General features: G+C 42.1%; 1 protein-coding gene across 1 annotated transcript in view; it reads right to left on the bottom strand.

The window, feature by feature from the left end:
• CUNH3orf70 (chromosome unknown C3orf70 homolog) overlaps positions 1-18,517 on the bottom strand; it is a 98,965-nt gene that overhangs the window by 6,674 nt on the left and 73,774 nt on the right. The gene's annotated exons all lie outside the window — the stretch shown is intronic.

The following is an 18,517-nucleotide window of genomic DNA, read 5'->3' as shown; positions in this document are numbered from 1 at the left end:
ACACACACATTTAATAAGTAATGGCCTATAGCATTGTCCTGGTCACCCTCAGTGGCCAGGGTCAGGTGCAGGGTGTGAAATGATCTCTTTCAAGACCCAAAGCTCATCAGTGGCCAAAGCAGGAGATGTTCTCCCTGACACCAATTCCACAAGCACAACCTCAGCCAAGCACAGGCACAGGCAGATGCAGGGGGGTGACCTGCCAGATGTTTCTAGAAAACCAAGAAGCTTATCCCCAAACCTTCCCTCTGCCTGAGTGTTTCTCACAGAGTTTGTGTGGAAGTGAAACCTAACTGGATCTGCTCCTCCCGCATCTCTTTGCTCATTCTCTTTTGCTTCACTCAACAGTGAACAAAGCCTCCCATGTACCAAGTGCTAAGAAGACAGATGGAGATGACAATTGCCCAGTCTGTAAGCCTGAAATGATTTAAAAATAGAAATCTGGAAAAAAAAAAAAAAAACCAACAACCACCACAAGTCCCAGAGACAGAAGCCACAAATGTAGGCACCATCTTGGGTTTATTCCTAACGCAGCTGATTTATCAATCAGTCCATACAGTATCTTCTGCACATATTTATGACACTGTTTTTTAACCTCAATGCTATTGCCATTTCAGATCAGATAATCCTTTGTTGAGGGGCTGTCCTATGCACTGCAGGATGTTTAGCAGCATCCTTGGCCTCTACCCACTAGATGCCAGTAGCACCTCCTCCCCAGGCTGACAATCAAAACATCTCCAGGGCTTCCCTGGTGGCGCAGTGGTTGAGAGTCCGCCTGCCGATGCAGGGGACGCGGGTTCGTGCCCCGGTCTGGGAAGATCCCACATGCCGCGGAGCGGCTGGGCCCGTGAGCCATGGCCGCTGAGCCTGCGCGTCCGGAGCCTGTGCTCCGCAACAGGAGACGCCACAACAGTGAGAGGCCCGCGTACTGGAAAAAAAAAAACCCAAAAAAAACCAAAAACCAAAACAAAACATCTCCAGATGTTGTCACATATACTTGGAGGCAAAATCGCCCTCGCTGAGAACCACTGATTTATGACCTCCTCATGAGCATCTCTTTGCAGGCAAATCACCCACTGTGCTCTGCTCCCATCTGTTTTAGTTCTTAGATCGAAAATTCTAGGATAGGGATCACATTTGTAAGGAAAACTACCTTATATTTTTTAAATAAGTTCATTAAGCATGGACGAATAGCAATTTTAGATCAGAAATGTGAACAGCAAACTGTGCCACAGATAGTGCAACATCTGATTAAGATCAATCAAGCCTGCCTGTATTTTTTACCTCTGTTTCTTGACTCCTGTACTAAAAAGTAGGCTTAGATGTCACAATTTCTTTGTAACTAAATTACTTTAAAAATACACTCAGCTTCAATCTGGAGTGAGGGAATTCCCCTGGCAGTCCAGCGTTAGAATTCCGCACTCTCACTGCCAAGGGCCCGGGTTCAATCCCTGGTCTGGGAACTAAGATCCCACGTGCCACGCGGCACGGCTAAAAAAAAAAAATCATTCTGGAGTAAAACTGTTAAGCCTTTGGGGTCCTCGGTCTGCTTCCAAGCCTGGACATATTTCACACAAACCTTACGGTCTAACAAAAATACAAGCAAGAACTGTCATGCCTGCCTGGGAAATTGTTTAAAATATATTGGGCTGGCCAAAAAGTTCGTTCAGTTTTAAGTAAAAATAAAAGACATTTTTCATTTTCACAAAGAACTTCATTGAACAACATATTCACTAACCGATCTGACTTTTTGGCCAACCCAATACCAGGTATCTTCAATTCTGTTATCTGTAAAGGAAGTCATTACTCCTTGTCAGGCAAAGTTCAAGTCAGGCAAGTTCTAACAGCTTGGTAGGAACTCTGAATCCAAGCAGAGGGGCAAAAAAGGCAGACTTTCAAGCCTCCCCTCTGGTCTGTCAGCCCCAGGATTAGAGAAAGATGAGTGTGGGCAGAGGACAGAAAAGGGACTGGGAGAATTTAGGGGACTCTACTCCCTTCTGTCCACAGAGTGGTGAACAAAACATCTGGACCGGAGGTTTGGTCTTTTCTTGGGTGGTAGACTGGTGGTTACTGGGTTCAGGAGGCTATGGATGGCAGGCACTCATGAAATGCTTGTCGCAGATGCTGATTAAGCTCATTCTGGCCCAAGTAACCTATGGTTTAGTTACCCACTGGTCACGACATAAGAGGTTCCTGAGACCCAGAGGGCTCAGCACTTTTTCTAGTCCAAAGGTGGAGAGGATCCTGCAGCCTGACTTTGGGCCTTCTCTGACCAGCCTCTCCTACTCTCACCTAACCCCCCTTGCTGCACCCACCCCCTTACCCGCCTTTGTGCTTCTTCAAAATTTGCTTTTTCTCTTCTTCTCAGTTGTTCTACCTCTTACTTTCCTCTCTCTTCCAAAGCACCATTTTTATTTCTTGAAGTGTGGTAAAAGCAAGAGAAATGCAGCTTGGAGAGAAAGGTATGTTGCATTCCAGATTACATTTTCTTCTACCAGTTACACCTATTAAACATGCTATTCAGAGCTGGAGTGACAGCCTGTTACCTGGTGATACTGAGATACAGATGCAAAGAGGAAGGCAGGGAAGAGAAAAGTAATAAAGATGGCCAGATGAGAAACACAGTTGAGTAAACATCTTTTAAATATCAATGATTATATACTATATTGTTTGATTTGCTCATAAACATATAAATTATAAAACAAACATATCAAGGATTTAGTTTTGTAAAGAGTCCAGAGGGGGGACTTCCCTGGGGGTGCAGTGGTTAAGAATCTGCCTGCCAATGCAGGGGACATGGGTTCGAGCCCTGGTCCGGGAAGATCCCACATGCCACGGAGCAACTAAGCCCATGCACCACAACTACTGAGCCCGCGCTCTAGAGCCTGCGCTCTAGAGCCTGCAAACCACAACTACTGAGCCCACGTGCCACAACTACTGAAGCCTGCGCGCCTAGAGCCCGTGCTCTGCAACAAGAGAAGCCACCGCAATGAGAAGCTGGCACACCGCAACAAAGAGTAGCCCCCGCTCGTTGCAACTAGAGAAAGCCCGCGCGCAGCAACAAAGACCCAACGCAGCCAAAAATAAATAAATAAATTTAAAATAAATAAATAAATTTAAAATGTGGTGTTTGTCTAGGTTTCCCCACTGTAATGTTAGTATTTTTCTCTCTATAATATTAAGTATCTTGTGAAGAGATATTTTGAGAGTATGCAAATACCCTGTTTCTCATCATACCTCCATCTACTAATTTTAGCATGCACAGGTGGATGTGGTCTGCAACAATCACTACTGTGGTATTTGCCAAATAGTGATTTTCTATTTACATCATTCCTTCTATATTTATTAATTAGAATTCTATCTAAGCAGGAGCTGCTCCTTCTCCCTCATTTATTTATGTATTCAATTATTTACTGATAGAAGCATGGACTCATATTTATTTTATTCTAGGGATTGTAATCCTTTACTACCATTATTTATTTTGTTGCTCAGATTGTCCCAGACTTAGCTCTTGGGAGCTCCTTTAAGTTACCCCTGTGTCATTTCAACATGCCCCATATTTTTGTGACGACTTCCTCACGTTCTGGCGTCATAAGAAGTTACTGGCTTATCCTGTACTTCCTCTGCCCCAGTCCAGGAATCAGCCATTTCTCCAAGGAGCCCTAGCTCCTTTCTTACGAACTTACACATTCTTAAGCTTATTCTCAAAATACTCCTGTGAAGCAGAATCTTAGTTTGCTAATGACTCATTCAGCCACTCACAAAATTCATCCATACGAAAGTGAAGACTACACCTCATTACACTACTTAACACCCATTTTAAAAAATAATATAAAAATTAAAAATAAACTTCGTAAACGCATTAATTTATATGGAATCTTTTTCAAGGGAGCTCAAATCACATTCTCAATAATGAAACTGACTAATCACAATAGGTTTTTGTGATCACTAAGTGAAAAATAAATTTCATATATTCATGTTTCTTTTCAGGAAAGCTGGTTCAACACTACAGGTATTTCTCAACTAAAGGCCAATCAAAACCACTAAATAAGTAACTTAAACTATTCTTTTAAAGTCTTGGTTCATAATTTTTCTGATTGTTCTTCCCCAATGGTGTTTAGCAACAATATGTAGTACATACTGGTTTTTTGTTTTTGTTTTTTAACATCTTTATTGGAGTATAATTGCTTTACAATGGTGTGTTAGTTTCTGCTGTATAACAAAGTGAATCAGCTATACTGTATACATATATCCCCATATCCCCTCCCTCTTGCATCTCCCTCCCACCCACCTATCCCACCCCTTTAGGTGTTCACAAAGCACCTAGCTGATCTCCCTGTGTTATGTGGCTGCTTCCCACTAGCCATCTATTTTACATTTGGTAGTGTATATATGTCCATGCCACTCTCTCACTTTGTCCCAGCTTACCCTTCCCCCTCCCCGTGTCCTCAAGTCCATTCTCTACTAGGTCTGTGCAGACCTACATACAGTTTTCACCATGCCTCAATGAGACACTAAAACAGATTTTTGTTTTCATCCTGGTGGAAAGAAGGTAGGGATAGAGGGAGAGAGGGGAGAGTTAATTACTTTCTCAAGCTCATGTAATAAGGCAGAGGTCAGTTCTAGAGCCCAAGCCCTGTGACAGCCTATGTTCTTTCTTCATGAGAATACTCATTACTTAATTAATAAGATTTATCTAATGCTCTTATTAGTTTACACTGTCATTCTCTGCCATTAACTTCAGCTAATATTCCAATCGGTAGCACAGTTGTACATATATAGTAGATACACTCCCTAGTAGGAGTTTCTTTCTTTTGGTTGTAGAGCACAAAGAGAAGGCAGGTGGGGACAAACGTAGAAAATGATTTATGTGGCCCCTTAAGCTATTGCATGCACTTTGTTAAACTAGTTTTTAGGATCAGTTGTGCATTTTGATTTTTAAAAAAGATCCTCTGGAGGGGAATGAGCTTTTTGCTTTTACAGATAGTTTTATGACTGTTAAATGTGTGTCCGCTTGACACGTGAACTACACTGCTCTCAGGGAATGCAAAGTTATTTTAAAATTAGCCTAAGCAAAATATAATTAAAAAGGTAAATCTACTGAAAAAAACTGAGTGGCCTAAGGGAAACTGCATGCACAGTTCAGTTCTTTGATTTTATATACTGAATCACAAGTAAGCTTATTTTAGTCCCAAGGGCATTCATTATATTGAAAATAATATTAAATATTCTTATTCAGCTATTTCTGCAATGTACATTATTTACTTAGTTGAGTAGCATATCACAAACTAAAAGCAAAAGAACCTAACATTTATTATAACCAATATTTTTTGTGGCCTTACCCTCTACCACCCTGCTCCACTGGCAGTAATATACCAATATTTTTGTACTTCAATCTATGAGAACAATAAAGTTCATACACTGTTCAATATACTGAAGTCCCCAATCAGAAATTTATGCAAGATGCTAATTTCTTCATTTTTCAAATCGTGTAACCTTTAGTGAGGAGGAACATATTAATGTAAAGCAAAACCCCAGTGAGACAGAGCACCAGAGCATGGTTTATTTACTCAGTTAACAAATATTTATTGACTATTTACCATGCTTATACTACTAAGTCAGATGCTGTGGGGAAATAAAAAGTACAGTGTGTAGTCATGCTTCAAGGGGCTTCCAGTCAAACTGCAGGGAGAAGATAAAAAATAAAAATAAAACACCAGTTGAGCAAAACTGTAAATATACAAGGGCATTCACCAAGCAGCGGAATAGGATTCCAGGCTTCACTGAAGGATTGTACCTGGCTGTTAAAAGACACACACCTGTGGAGTAGCAATCGGAACTGCTCCAGGCCAGTTCCAGAGCCAGAATGTGTCAGCAGGCATGTGGGGTTCACAGAGTCGACCAAGACAGCAAAGGAGGATAAAGTTTGTGAAGAAGACAGAGGCTGGACGGGGCTTAGAATGCAAGGCCAAAGTATTCGTGTTTTGCTAACAATGGGGACCAGTGCAGATTACTGAGGAGGCAAGTAATAACAATAAAAGAGGAATTTCAGAGAATTTAGTCTGGTAAAGATGTGCAGAGGGACTGGAAAGAGAAGAGATGGGGGTTAAGGGGAGGCCATTACAGGGTTTCAAGCATGACATTCTGACCTGACTCAAGTCACCTGGCTCAGTAGAGGAAGGAACACAAGAGACATTCCCAGGAAGGTGGCACATCCTGGGGGTTCAGGGCAAGGACTGGGGCTACGTACTGGCTGTCCAACCTTTATCAAATTAACAGTCCCATGCTTTCCATTTCCTCAGGGTAAAGTGGTCAGTGCACTCTATCTTTTAAAGCACTGACTCAATGCCTGGCACATTGTATAATTCTATTATTGGTGTTACTTATAGAAGACAGGAGCTGCCTGCAGGTCTCCAAGCCCCTCTAGAGGCTTCCCAGCTTTGCCTTTCTACTCACTTCCATTTCTATATGCTCCTCTCATGGGATGGGCACAGATAAAGCTGGTCTAAAGCACAAATCAGACTTTGACAATCAAGCTTCCACCATCTTCCAGTTGGTTTTACGCTCAGATCTGGAGTTAAGTCAAACTGGTAAGAGGGGGAATGGGGGAGGTGGAGGAAGTACCACAGAGCAGCCTGTGTAGGGCACGAGCCCTCACCAACAGACCTCTACAGTCTGCACTGCTCTGGGCCACAATTTTGACACCCTGAAGTAGGGCAGCCAGTACAGTACAATACATTTTAATGTTATTAAAAATAACATTTCTAAAAGTGCCATAAACCAACAAGAGAGAGAAGCTGTTCACCACATTTACCAAGTTAGAGTAGCCAATGTGAAGAGAGACATGATGAAGCCTCTATCCTTTTTTAAACCATGTTTATTCCTACCTGAAGCCAAGTCTTCTGGTTTGAGGGACAGATACATGTAAAAAAAAAAAAATTGTGTATTTTAATAAGTAACTACCACTGAAAAACTAGGGGTAAAGAGAACTGTAAAATGCATCCCTCTTACGACCCAATTTGGGTCACACAAACATCTGTAAGCACCACAAGAAGAAAGAGAAGTATTAAGTTGTGGGGTATACACTATATAAGGTACAGGAGCCCAGAAAAAGTGAGGGCTGGAAGGGCTAAGAAGAGGCTCCCAAGAAACGGATATAAACTTAAGAAGGGCTAGGACCTGGACAAAAGAAAGTAAAGTGGCAGGCTTTGTGCAAAATCCAGAGGCGGAAGTAGTGTGGGCTGTCTCAGGGGCAGTGGGGTAAACAGCCTCACTGGAACAGAGGGTCTCCTGCCACAAAACCAGTCTCATCACAGATAATCTAGAAAGAGAGCAAAACCCTTCCCTTGCCTAAGGAGACTGGATACCATAAGAGCCACTCTGTTGAATAAACTGGCACAATGGAACTCCTTGAACTTGTAGACACAATTCCAGTTGGGAAAGAGCCCCTTGTAGGGCCAGAGAGTTCGGAAACATCCAATAGGTAAGTCTGGCTAAAACAGGCCATAGTAAAAAAAGGAAAAAAAAAAAAAGGCAGAGAATGAGAACTTAGGCTTTCCAGTTCCTTTTAGGGGGCCAAATAAGGGTCTCATGGAGCGAATATCTCCACCTTTTTATCCTTAATCTCAGAAGTCCTACTTATCCACTGGGAGCTGTTCTGTAGAGTTGGTTTTAATACAGTAATTGGTTAAAAAAGGGATGGCTGAGGGAGTCTTCTAAGGATGGCTGACTGAGGATGAGATGAAGCATGAAAAACCGTATGTTCAGAAAGAAGAGGAGGGCTGCTGACAGAGCACACAGAGACTCAACCACTGTGTATTAAGTATCTGCACTTTGCAGTACAGGAAAACATTGGGAGAGAAGCCTGATGGAGGGAAAGAGGAATAAGTGAAAAGTGGCTGATTATGGATCACTGCAAGGGAAGGAAAGCTGTATGAGTGCCACCCCTTTTTTGTCTGAAGATGGATGACGATGATGATAGTCATTACCTTTGATTTCTTTATAAGAAGCCTTGACCTTATTGGCATTTTATTAAACCATCTCAGCCTCCTACCTTCCTCTGCAAAAATCAATAGTGGATGGGCTGAGTTACCAGACTAGCCAACAGATTTCTAAAACTTCAATTAGAAAAAATTTGAGAACAAAGAAACTCCCTATGGGAGGCAGCACAAGTGGAGACGGAGAACATGAAGACTCTGGCGCAGTTTTCTGCCATTCCACTAACACACAGCTGTGTAGTTCTACAGATCCCAAATAAGTTATGAGCAGCCATTAATCCAATGGGCAGATAATCGTGACAGTCTAAAACTAAGGGAAGTAGTACAAGACATCTGTCACATTCATCTATTGATCTGGGAATAAAAAGTTCAGAAAATTCCCAAGAAAAGGATGCTAACCAGTCAACCTGATCTAAGAAAATTAAGATCTTAAACCATCTGTGCTTTTCACAGCGGCTCAGCAGATATTTACTGAAATAATATATTTTTTTTGTTCAAGGTTATTTTTGTAAGGAACATGTCTGTGTTTAGTCAAGAACCTCATTTTTAAATTTATACAAACCAGTATGGCATTCTGGAGCTTTGTTTGTTTATTAATCAGTCACAACAATAATAAAACACATTCTAAGTATCAATGAGATATAATTTAAAATCAAATTATTTATATACAAAAATTTATATTTCCCAATGGAATGAAAGAAAATATATTCACCATGTTTTTTCTTTAATCAGTTGTTATAATTACCTCTCATTTCTCTTGGACCTGTGATTAGGCCAGCCAACTTTAAAATCAGTGCCACTGGGGAAACCCAGAGTTAGGGGTAAGAACTTACAAATTTACTACTTACAGCTAAATAGCATCTCTACTTAACTATTCACTTAACTACTCTTGAATGGGGACAAGGAGGCTCAGATGATGGCACCAAAACTCAACTTGGAGATCTATTCTTAGACAACCTCTCTTCATCATAATAGCTGGGTTGTAAAATATATGGACAAAGTCACTTCGCAGCTGACACTAAGCAGTAAAGAGGAAAAAGGGGCCCAGGTTATTACGAGATTATAAATGTGCTAGTATCAACTAATGCCTCTCAACTCCAAATTTTCTTTTCAATATATGTTCAGCCACAGTGAACAGAATTCCTTTAAACATTTTTCTTCTACACTGAGCAAGATGCTAAATTTCTCAGTAGAGAGCACTAGAGGGACACTACAGGAGGAAGGGGCTCTCATGTTTGCTGCACACAGGCTGGGGTGGGGGGGAATGAAATCTGCTGGAGGTCTGCCCCAGCCGTGAACCCAGAATGTACGGTTCCTTGGCAACCTTGCGGTTTTGGCCTGGCCTGGTGATAGCCTTCCCATGGCCCTCTCCACGTGCAAACCAGCGTTCTGAAGGCCTTCTGCCTACATCATTCCCTCCTGCCTACCCAAGCCTATGCCACCTTTGCATACCCACGCCCTTAACTGCTCATTGCCCATGCCTTCCTGGCACTCCAAAGGGCTGCTTCCTGCTTGCCCAGCAAATTCAAAACAGTACAGCCTGGGCAAAGAGGCAAGGTTCTCTGCTATTCTGTGGGCTGAACTACACTTTCTCCAACAAGTTTTGAACCCCAGTCTTGGGGAGGCAGAACTCCTTGCACCTTTGTCCTTCCTGGGTATATATACTCCCTCAGCTCAAAGGAAATACACAGAGTTTCCTTATATCCTTTGGTCACTTATTTCTTAGAGTTTTACAATTCTTTCTCTTTTCTCTTTCTTTTTTTTTCTTTCTTTCCTTTCTTTCTCTCTCTCTCCCTCTCTCTCTCTTTCCTTTCTTTCTCTCTTTCTTTCTTTCTTTCCTTTCTCTCTCTCTCTCCCTCCCCCCCTCCCTCTCTCTCTCTCTCTCTTTCTTTCTGTCTTTATTTATTTATTTTCCCTGCATTGGGTCTTTGTTGCTGCACACGGGCTTTCTCTACTTGCGGCGAGCGGGGACTACTCTTCGTTGCAGTGTGAGGGTTTCTCATTGCAGTACCTTCTCTTGTTGCAGAGCACACGCTCTAGGAACGCGGGCTTCCGCAGTTGCAGCACACAGGCTCAGCAGTTGTGGCTCGTGGGTTCCAGAGCGCAGGCTCAGTAATTGTGGCGCACAGGCTAAGCTGCTCTGCGGCATGTGGGATCTTCCCAGAACAGGGCTCAAAACTGTGTCCCCTGCATTGGCAAGTGGATTCTTAACCACTGCACCACCAGGAAAGTCCAACAATTCCTTATATTAAACTTCCCCTGTGTAATCTACTACATGGTTTCCATCTACTGATCGGATGTAAATTGATTAAATGACCAAAGTCAAAGTGTGGGATTTCTGGTAGGACAGGGGTCCCCAACCCCCGGGCCATGGGGGAATCAGGCCACACAGCAGGAGGTGAGCGGCTGGTGAGCAAGCAAAGCTTCATCTGCTGCTCCTCATGGCTCACGTTACTGCCTGAACCTTCCCTCCCACCCTCGTCCATGGAAAAACGGTCTTCCACGAAACCGGTCCCTGATGCCAAAAAGGTTGGGGACTGCTGCTGTAGGTGGTACTGCCTGATCTGTCTACTGAGAATGCTTTAATATAAGTATAGTATTAAAAAATTAAGTAGTTTATATATTTGGAGCCTAGACTAAGACATTAAATCTTATGTATTAAAATATTAATCCTTTAGATGTTTAAAACTGGACAAACTGACAAACAATTAAGTTTAACATTAACAGAGAACAATTTTAGAAGAATGCATTCTAAAACTTATTTTTAAAAGAATATTGTTCAAGGGAGACCTTCAAGATGGCAGAGGAGTAAGACGTGGAGATCACCTTCCTCCCCACAAATGAATCAAAAATACATCAACATGTGGAATGACTCCTACAGAACGCCTACCAACACTGGCAGAAGACCTCAGACTTCCCAAAAGGCAAGAAACTCCCCACGTACCTGGGTAGGGCAAAAGAAAAAAGAAAACTCAGAGACAAAAGAATAGGGAAGAGACCTGCTCCTCTGGGAGGGAGCTGTGAAGGAGGAAAAGTTTCCACACACTAGGAAGCCCCTTCACTGGCAGAGACAGGGGTGGCAGCGGGGAAGCTCTGGAGCCACAGAGCAGAGCCCAGCAACAGGGGTGCAGACGGCAAAGCAGAGAGATTCCCACATAGAGGATGGGTGCCGACAGCACTCACCAGCCTGAGAGGCTTGTCTGCTCACCCACTGGGACGGGTGGGGGTTCGGAGCTGAGGCTGGGGCTTTGGAGGTCAGACACCAGGGAAAGGACTGGGGTTGGCTGCATGAACACAGCCTGAAGGGGGCTAATGCACCACAGCTAGCCAGGAGGGAGTCCAGGGAAAAGTCTGGACCTGCCTAAGAGGCAAGAGACCATTGTTTCGGGGTACGTGAGGAGAGGGGATTCAGAGCGCCACCTAAGCAAGCTCCAGAGACGGGCGCGAGCCATGCCTATCAGCTCAGACCCCAGAGACAGGCGTGAAACGCTAAGGGTGCTGCTGCAGCCACCATGAACCCTGTATGCAAGCACAGGTGACTACCTACACACCCCTCCCGGGAGCCTGTGCAGCCTGCCACTGTCAGGGTCCCAAGATCCAGGGACAACTTCCCGGGAGAACACACAGCACGCCTCAGGCTGTTGCAATGTCATGCCAGCCTCTGCCACTGCAGGCTCACCCCGCATTCCAATTATGACTACCGTACCCCTGCCTCTCCCCGGCCTGAGTGAGCCAGACCCCCTAATCAGCCGTTGCTTTAACCCCATCCTGTCTGGGCGGGGCACAGATGCCTGAGGGCGACCTACACGCAGAGGCGGGGCTAAAACCAAAGCTGAACCCCAGGAGCTGTGCAAAAGAAGAGAAAGGGAAATCTCTCCCAGCAGCCGCAGGAGCAGCAGATTAAGTCCCCGCAATCAACTTGATGAACCCTGCATCTGTGGAATACCTGAATAGATAACGAATCTTCCCAAAATTGAGGTGGTGGACTTTGCGAGCAACTGTAGACTTGGGGTTTGCTTTCTGCATCTGATTTGTTTCTGATAATTATCTTAGTTTACTTTTTAGTGCTTGCTATCATTAGTGGATTCGTTTTTCTTTTTTTTTTTTTTTCCTTCAGTACGCGGGCCTCTCACTACTGTGGCCTCTCCCGTTGTGGAGCACAGGCTCCAGATGCGCAGGCTCAGCAGCCATGGCCCACGGGCCCAGCTGCTCTGTGCAATGTGGGATCTTCCCGGACTGGGGCACGAACCCATGTCCCCCGCATCGGCAGGTGGACTCTCAACCACTGCGCCACCAGGGAAGCCCCTTTTTTAAATTTTTTACAATTTTTTAATTTTTTCTCTTTTCGTGATTGTGTATGTTTCTTTGTGTGATTTTGTCTGCTTAAGACTTGCTTTTACCATTTGTCCTAGGGTTTTGACTGTTCATTTTTCTTTCTTGCTTTCTTTTCCTTGTTGTTTGTTTGCTTGTTTTCTTTTTATGGTGTGTGTGTGTGTATGTTTCTTTGTGTGATTTCTGTCTGTTTAGTCTTGCTTTTACCATTTGGTTTGGGGTCCTATCTGTTCGTTTTTTTGTTTTGTTGGGTTTTTTTCTTACTTTTCTTCCAAGCCGTATGGCTTGCAGGGTCTTGGTGCTCCGGCCGGGTGTCAAGCCTGAGCCTCTGAGGTCGCAGAGCCGAGTCCAGGACATTGGTCCACCAGAGACCTCCCAGCCCCACGTAATATCAATCGGTGAGAGCTCTTCCAGAGATCTCCGTCTCAATGCTAAGACCCAGCTCCACCCAGCGGCCAGCAAGCTCCAGGGTTGGACGCCCCATGCCAAACAACTAGCAAGACAGGAACACAACCCCACCCATTAGCAGAGAGGCTGCCTAAAGTATTACTAAGTTCCCAGACACCCCAAAACACACCACCAGATGCAGCCCTGCCCACCAGAAGGACAAGATCCACGGCCACCCCCCCAGAACATAGGCACCAGTCTCCTCCACAAGAAAGCCTACAAAAGCCACTGAACCAACCTCATCCACTAGAGTCAGACACCAAAAACAACGGGAAATACAAACCTGCAGCCTGCAAAAAGGAGACCCCAAACACAGTAAGTTATACAAAATGAGAAGACAGAGAAATATGTAGCAGATTAAGGGGCAAGGTAAAAACCCACCAGACCAAACAAATGAACAGGAAATAGTCTACCTGAAAAAGAACTCAGAGCAATGACAGTAAAGATGATCCAAAATCTTGGAAACAGAATGGAGAAAATACAAGAAATGTTTATCAAAGACCTACAAGAACTAAAGAACAAACAAACAATGATGAACACCAGAATAAATGAAATTAAAAGTTCTCTAGAAGGAGTCAATAGCAGAACAACTGAGGCAGAAGAATGGATAAGTGACCTGGAGGATAAAATACTGGAAATAACTGTCACAGAGCAGAATAAAGAAAAAAGAATGAAAAGAATTGAGGATGGTCTCAGAGACCTCTGGGACAACATTAAATGCACCAACATTCAAATAATAGGGGTCCCAGAAGAAGAAGAGAAAGAGAAAGGAGCTGAAAAATATTTGAAGAGATTATAAGTTGAAAACTTCCCTAATATGGGAAAGGAAATAGTCAATCAAGTCCAGGAAGCGCAGAGAGTCCCACACAGGATAAACCCAAGGAGAAACATGGCAAGACACATAGTAATCGAACTATCAAAAATTAAATACAAAGAAAAAATATTAAAAGCAGCAAGGGAAAAGCAACAGATAACATACAACAGAATCTCCATAAGTTTAACAGCTGATCTTTCAGCAGAAACTGCAAGCCAGAAGGGAGTGGCATGGTATACTTAAAGTGATGAAAGGGAAAAACCTACAACCAAGATTACCCAGCAAGGATCTCATTCAGATGTGATGGAGAAATTAAAACCTTTTCAGAAAAGCAAAAGTTAAGAGAATTCAGCACCACCAAACCAGCTTTACAACAAATGCTAAAGGAACACAAGAGAAGGAAAAGACCTACAAAAACAAACCCAAAACAATTCAGAAAATGGTAATAGGAACATACATACTGATAACTACCTTAAACATAAATGGATTAAATGCTCCAACCAAAAGACACCAACTGGCTGAACGGATACAAAAATAAGACACATATATATGCTGTCTACAAGAGACCCACTTCAGACCTAGGGACACATACAGACTGCAAGAGAGGGAATGGAAGAAGGTATGCCATGCAAATGGAAATCAAAAGAAAGCTAGAGTAGCAATACTCATAACAGACAAAATAGACTTTAAAACAAAGACTATTACAAGAGACAAAGAAGGACTCTACATAATGATCTATGGTTCAATCCAAGAAAAAGATATAACAATTGTAAATATTTATGCATCCAGGCTACCCTGGTGGTACTGTGGTTAAGAATCTGCCTGCCAATGCAGGAGACACGGGTTCAACACCTGGTCAGGGAAGATCCCACATGCCAGAAAGCAACTAAGCCCATGCAAGACAACTACTGAGCCTGCACTCTAGAGCTCGCAAGCCACAACTACTGAGCCCACATGCCACAACTACTGAAGCCTTTGAGCCTAGAGCCCATGCTCTGCAATAAGAGAAACCACCACAAAGAGAAGCCAGCTCACCACAATGTAGAGTAGGCCCCACGTGCCACAATTAAGGAAAGGCCCACGTGCAGCAACAAAGACCCAGTGCAGCCATAAATAAATAAATAAATAATTTTTAAAAATCTTTATGCACCCAACATAGCAGCACCTCAATACATAAGACAAATGCTAACAGCCATGAAAGGGGAAATCAACAGTAACACCATAATAGTAGGGGACTTTAACACCCCACTTTCACCAATGGACAGATCATCCAAAATGAAAATAAACAAGGAGGGACTTCCCTCATGGTGCAGTGGTTGAGAATCCATCTGCCAATGCAGGGGACACGTGTTCGAGCATGGGCTGGGAAGATCCCACATGCTGTGGAGCAACTAAGCCTGTGCGCCACAACTACTGAGCCTGTGCTCTAGAGCCTGCGAGCCAAAACTACTGAGTGCATGTGCCGCAACTACCGAAACCCACGAGCCTAGAGCCCGTGCTCCGCAACAAGAGAAGCCACAGCAATGAGAAGCCCATGCACCGCAACGAAGAGTAGCCCCCATTCACTGTCACTAGAGAAAACCAGTGCGCAGCAACAAAGACCGAATGCAGCCATAAATTCATTAATTAATTAAGGAAACACAAGCTTTAAATGACACATTAGACGAGATGGACTTGGTATTTATAGGACACCCTATCCAAAAACAACAGAATACACTTTCTTCTCAAGTGCTCATGGAACATTCTCCAGGATAGTTCATATATTGGGTCACAAATCAAGCCTCGGTAAATTTAAGAAAACTAAAATCATATCAAGTATCTTTTCCAACCACAAAATATGAAACTAGATATCAATTACAGGAAAAAACTGTAAAAATAACAAACACATGGAGGCTGAACAATACACTACTAAATAACCAAGATACCACTGAAGAAATCAAAGAGAAAATCAGAAAGTACCTAGAAACAAATGACAAGGAAAACAAGACAATGCAAAACCTATGGGATGCAGCAAAAGCAGTTCTAAGAGGCAAGTTTATAGCAATACAACCCCACCTCAAGAAACAAGAAAAATCTGAAACAAACAACATAACCTTACACCTACAACAATCAGAGAAAGACAAAGAACAATAACAACAAAAAAACTCAAAGTTAGCAGAAGGAAAGAAATCATAAAGATCAGATCAGAAATAAATGAAAAAGAAATGAAGGAAACAATAAGAAAGATCAATAAAACTAAAAGCTGGTTCTTTGAGAAGATAAACAAAATTGATAAACCATTAGCCAGACTTATCAAGAAAAAAGGGAGAAGACTCAAATCAACAGAATTAGAAATGAAAAGTAACAACTGATACTACAGAAATACAAAGGATCATGAGAGATTACTACAAGCAACTATATGCCAATAAAATGGAAAAATTGGACGAATTCTTAGAAAAGTACAACCTTCTGAGACTGAACCAGGAAGAAAGAGAAAATGTGAACAGACCAATCACAAACACTGAAATTGAAACTGTGATTTAAAATCTTCCAACAAAACAAAAGCCCAGGACCAGACGGCTTCACAGGTGAGTTCTATCAAACATTTAGAGAAGAGCTAACACCAATCCTTCTCAAACTCTTCCAAAATATAGCAGAGGGAGGAACACTCCCAAACTCATACTACAAAGCCACCATCACCCTGATAACAAAACCAGACAAAGATGTCACAAAAAAAGGAAAACTACAAGCCAACATCACTGATGAACATAGACATGAAAATCCTCAACAAAATACTAGCAAACACAATCCAACAGCACATTAAAAGGATCATACACCATGATCAAGTGGGGTTTATTCCAGGAATGCAAGAATTCTTCAATATATGCAAATCAATCAACGTGATACACCATATTAACAAACTGAAGGAGAAAAACTATATGATCATCTCAATAGATGCAGAAAAAGGTTTCGACAAAATTCAACACCCATTTATGATAAAAGTCCTCCAGAAAGTAGGCACAGAGGGAACCTACCTCAACATAATAAAGGCCATATATGACAAACCCACAGCCAACATTGTTCTCAACAGTGAAAAACTGAAACCATTTCCTCCAAGATCAGAAACAAGAAAAGGTTGCCCACTCCACCACTATTATTCAACGTAGTTTTGGAAGTTTTAGCCACAGCAATCAGAGAAGAAAAAGAAATAAAAGGAATCCAAATTGGAAAAGAAATAGTAAAATTGTCACTGTTTGTAGATGACATAATATTATACATAGAGAATCCTAAATATGCTACCAGAAAACTACTAGGGCTAATCAGTAAAGTTGGTAAAGTAGCAGGATACAAAATTAAGGCACAGAAATCTCTTGCATTCCTATACACTGACGAAAAATCTGAAAGAGAAATTAAGGAAACACTCCCGTTTACCACTGCAACAAAAAGAATAAAATATCTAGGAATAAACCTACCTACGGAGACAAAAGACCTGTATGCAGAAAACTATAAGACACTGATGAAAGAAATTAAAGACAATACAAACAGATGGAGAGGTATACCACGTTCCTGGACTGGAAGAATCAACATTGTGAAAATGACTACACTACCCAAATCAATCTACAGAGTCAATGCAATCCTGATCAAATTACCAAAGGCATTTTTCACAGAACTAGAAAAAAAATTTTTTTAATTTGTTCAGAAACACAAAAGACCCCAGATTGCCAAAGCAAACATGAGAAGGAGGAATGCAGCTGGAGGAATCAGTCTCCCTGACTTCGGACTATACTGCAAAGCTACAGTAATCAAGACAGTATGGTACTGGCACAAAAATAAATATAGATCAGTGGAACAGGATTGAAAGCCCAGAGATAAACCCACAAACATATGGTCACCTTATCTTTGATAAAGAATGCAAGAATATACAATGGAGCCTCTTCAATAAGTTGTGCTGGGAAAACTGGACAGCTACATGGAAAAGAATGAAATTACAACACTTCCTAAAACCATACACAAAAATAAACTCAAAATGGATTGAAGACCTAAATATAAGGCCAGACACTATAAAACTCTTAGAGGAAAACGTAGGCAGAGCACTCTATGACATAAATCACAGCAAGATCCTTTTTGACCCACTTCCTACAGAAATGGAAATAAAAACAAATATTAACAAATGGGACCTAATGAAACTTGAAAGCTTTTGCACAGCAAAGGAAACCATAAACAAGACAAAAAGACAAACCTCAGAATGGGAGAAAATATTTGCAAATGAAGCAACTGACAAGGGATTAATCTCCTAAATATACAAGTAGCTCATGCAGCTCAACAGCAAAAAAACAAACAACCCAATCCAAAAATGGGCAGAAGACCTAAATAGACATTTCTCCAAGAAGATATACAGATTGCCAAGAAATACATGAAAGGATGCTCAACATCACTAATCATTAGAGAAATGCAAATAAAAACCACAATGAGGTATCACCTAACACCAGTCAGAATGACCATCAGTAAAAAATCTACAAACAATAAATGCTGGAGACCGTGTAGAGAAAAGGGAACCCTGCTGCATTGTTGGTGGGAATGTAAATTGATACAGCCAGTATGGAGAACAGTATGGAGGTCCCTTAAAAAACTGAAAATAGAATTACCATATGACCCAGCAATCCCACTACTGGGCATACACCCTGAGAAAACCATAATTTAAAAAGAGACATGTATCACAATGTTCACTGCAGCACTATTTACAATACTCAGGACATGTACGCAACCTAAGTGTCCATCGACAGATGAATGGATAAAGAAGATGTGGCACATATATACAATGGAATATTACTCAGCCATAAAAAGAAATGAAATTGAGTTATTTGTAGTGAGGTGGATGGACATAGAGTCTGTCATACAGAGTGAAGTCAGTCAGAAAAAGGAAAACAAATACCGTATGCTAACACAT

This window comes from Aethalodelphis obliquidens, unplaced genomic scaffold (assembly GCF_003676395.1).
Source record: "Aethalodelphis obliquidens isolate GAN/ISIS:26980383/991018 unplaced genomic scaffold, ASM367639v1 scaffold1, whole genome shotgun sequence".
NCBI classification, from domain to species: domain Eukaryota; kingdom Metazoa; phylum Chordata; class Mammalia; order Artiodactyla; family Delphinidae; genus Aethalodelphis; species Aethalodelphis obliquidens.
The sequence above is the reverse complement of the archived record's forward strand: the minus strand, read 5'-3'. Positions and strand labels throughout refer to the sequence as shown.